Source organism: Nestor notabilis, unplaced genomic scaffold (assembly GCF_000696875.1).
Source record: "Nestor notabilis isolate BGI_N333 unplaced genomic scaffold, ASM69687v1 scaffold12672, whole genome shotgun sequence".
Taxonomy (NCBI): domain Eukaryota; kingdom Metazoa; phylum Chordata; class Aves; order Psittaciformes; family Psittacidae; genus Nestor; species Nestor notabilis.
The window spans coordinates 31,761-34,936 of NW_009919749.1; positions in this window are offsets into that span (position 1 = coordinate 31,761).

The window sequence follows — 3,176 nt, forward strand, 5'->3', positions numbered from 1 at the left end:
CCGGCTGATGTGGCCGAGCTCCTGCGGGAGCACAGGGCAGGTCTGTGGCTGTACTGGGCTTTCTGGCAGGCAGGGTGAGGAGCCACCAAGCTCAACCTGTGCTGAACAGGGGGTTCACATGGCACTTGCTGACTCAGCACACAGTGGTGCCACATTAGAATGTTTTTGTCAGTCGTGGGGTACTGTGAAGTGGTTTACAAGTCTGACTGGCAAAGCTGAACCTTTCCTTGTGATACGCTGAGAATTTATGTCTGTAAATAGAGAGGAGCTGCATAGGGAGCAGCTGGTGGCTGGGCTGCGAGGGGTGGATCTGTCACAGGAGAAGGGTTTGTTCCTTGCAGCCCCGCAGGTTGCTGCTGCCCCACTGAGGGTCACAGCAGGGAGCCGAGGCCATGAGGATGGTGTCTGGGTGAGGAAGAGCCACTGGGCCCTCCCTGGAGCCAGGAACGCTGCTGTGGGTTCACTCACTGTGTGTGTGCATCTTCTGTCAGCTGCCGCTGCTGAGCTGTTTGCTCTCATCAGAGACAGACACATATGCAAACACAGAGGAACACCTTCCCCCACTGTAAAATGAGGATTCTGAAACTTCAGCCCAATACTGAAACCAGCGACTGCTCTTTCGTGGTGACGTGTCTCCTCACACATCTCTCCTGGAGTCCGACAGTCTGTTTGGCATCCCCAGGCCCCCAGGATCCAGGCTCAGCTCCTCAGACCTTGCCTAGCATGCACCGTTTCCCAGGCTCAAGATGACAGTTTAACCCCGCAGGAGATGTGATGGAGATAGCACAGGCACTGGCAGCAGATGAGCGCAGACACAGCGTTTCTGGTCACACTGCGAGGTAACAAACAGGAATTTGTAGATTTACGGGAAAACCGTGCACATTCGCAAAGGCTCAGAGCACTCGGGAGGTAGCCTGAATTCAGAGGCGTGTTGCCCCAGGTTTAACTACAACAGAAGGGAAGAACTGTGGTTGTTTCATTCACGTGCCCAAGGTGCAGTGGGGCTGCACAGTGGTGCAGACTCCCCTTGGCCTCGCCTGTCCCCCTGCTCCGGCTGGGAGCAGGGGATGCCCATCAGGTGCTCCCACTGCTCCCCTGCTGGCCACCCCACTCCTCCACTGCTGGAGCAGTAACAAGTCCCAGGCAGGTAGGAATAAGCTGCCAGTGTGACGGATAACAAAATCACAGCAGCAGTTAGGGCAGATTATGGCTTTTTTTCTTCTCTTAACAGGAAGGAGACGTCTCTCCATATGAGCCTCAGGTTGCTCAGGGCAGCCGCCACCACCATCCATCACTGCTGGTCCCCAAGCACTCCCAAAGTGGAGATGTGTTTGGTCTGAAGTGTGTCCACACAGCATGAGGCTGCCGAGCAGGTCAGAAACTGCTCTGCCCCAGAGCTCCATCTCAGGCAGGGAGGTTGTCCCGCTGCCTTCAGGCTGCCCTGGCCCCTCAGGCTGCTGTTCCCTGGGGCACAGGGGGTGTGCACAGGGCAGGAGCTGGGGTCTGTCAGGGTGGCCCTTGGCTGGGTACTGGGGCTGGGACCTGTGGCTCTGTGCCCAGTCAGCAGTGGGGTCACTGTTAGTCTGGGGCTGCGGTGGCTTTGAAAAGGGTGTCCCTGCCCTGCTGGGTGTCTGGTGGCCTGTTGGCCAGCACGGGTGCTGAGCCTGACTGCCTCTCCCCGACCCTCTCCCTGAGATGCAGTGTAAGCCCCTGCCCGGAGGCACTGGGGACCAGACTGGAACTGAGCATCGCTAGCTGGACCCAGCAGTGCCGGCTCTTCCTTAGATCAAGGTATTTGTGACCAGTCAGGTAGCACAGAAACATCTTAATAGGATTACCTGTGATGCCATAAGTGTTCAATGTGCAGGCGGCTTTGTCCCGTGCTGGCACAGCAACAAAAGGACCAAGCTGTCGAGAGTCCTCAGTGGTAAAGCCTCTGGAGGGCAGGGAGTCGAATAGAAATAAGGACCTTTCCAGAAGGGTTGGGGCAGTGTCAGGGTTTATTGTTCCGGGCACCATGAACACGTTTCCTAGGAGACTGGAGCCTTCCCAGCAGAAGCTGTGTGGGGTGAGTGGTGCAGATCAGCAGGAGTGGCAGCACAGAGCCCCCCAGCCCTGCCGCACTTGGCACATCCCTGCCAGCTCAGGGACATCTGGGTCATTCAGCTCCAGGAAGGTGCCCTCCGTGCCTGGAGCAGTGCCCGGAACACACACCGTGCGTGTTCCCTGCTCAGGGTGCCAGCAGCACCCCACAAACTGGCTGGCTGGGAGCGCATCACCCGTCAAACAGCATTGATCCAGACTCTGTCTTATCTGAAACGACCGTGGCCCCAAGCAAGTGCAAGGAAGACACTCCACTTAACAAGCACAATTAGGGCGTCAGGGCTGTGACACAGTGGCAGGAAAGGAGCTTAGCCATGGTGATTAATTTCCTGGTGCTTCGGCAGGGCTGCACGTCTGCCTCTGGCACAGGACGGGCTGACCTCGGCTCAGCTTTGCTGTAACCCCAATTTGATGGAAACTGTCAGGAAACATTCAAGTACAAAAGAAGAAATGTTTCCTCTGGGAAACTCCATGGGGATGAGGTATTTGGCTTTTGGAACCAGACCTGCTGATACTGTCCCTGGCTGCCAGAACCAGGGCACGCACCAGCTCAGGTCGGGGCAGGGGTGGCACAGTGCTGCGCTGTGATAGCAGCATGAGAGCCACAGCGGGATGCGGTGCCCAGGGCAGCTGCCTCGGGTAGGACAGCACACGGGCAGGCACCGCAGCAGCACGTTGTGGCACTGCTGGGTGGAATGATGCTGCTCATGGCACAGACCCGTTTGCAGCCGGGGACGGGGACATTTTCCTTTCGTGCACCTTGGGGCTTGTCCAGCTCCTTCCCAGCTGTGCCCCAACAGCAGCGTACTCGTGCTCCCAGCGCCAGGGCCCCTGCTTTCCACAGGCACCAGAGACTTTATTGGCTGTTTGCTGACAGGGTTGGAAATGAACACGGGTATTTTGCGTAGTAATCGGCAGCATCGTGGTGTGGAGGTTGCGCTGCAGAGGAACTGGGAGTGCAGAGGTTGAACCGAGTGGGGTGTTTGGGGAAGTTAAATGCATGTTTAAATGCCCTGAAACGACGGTCTGCAGCCAGGGTCCCTGTGAGTGTGTGACACCACTCCTGTGCTGGG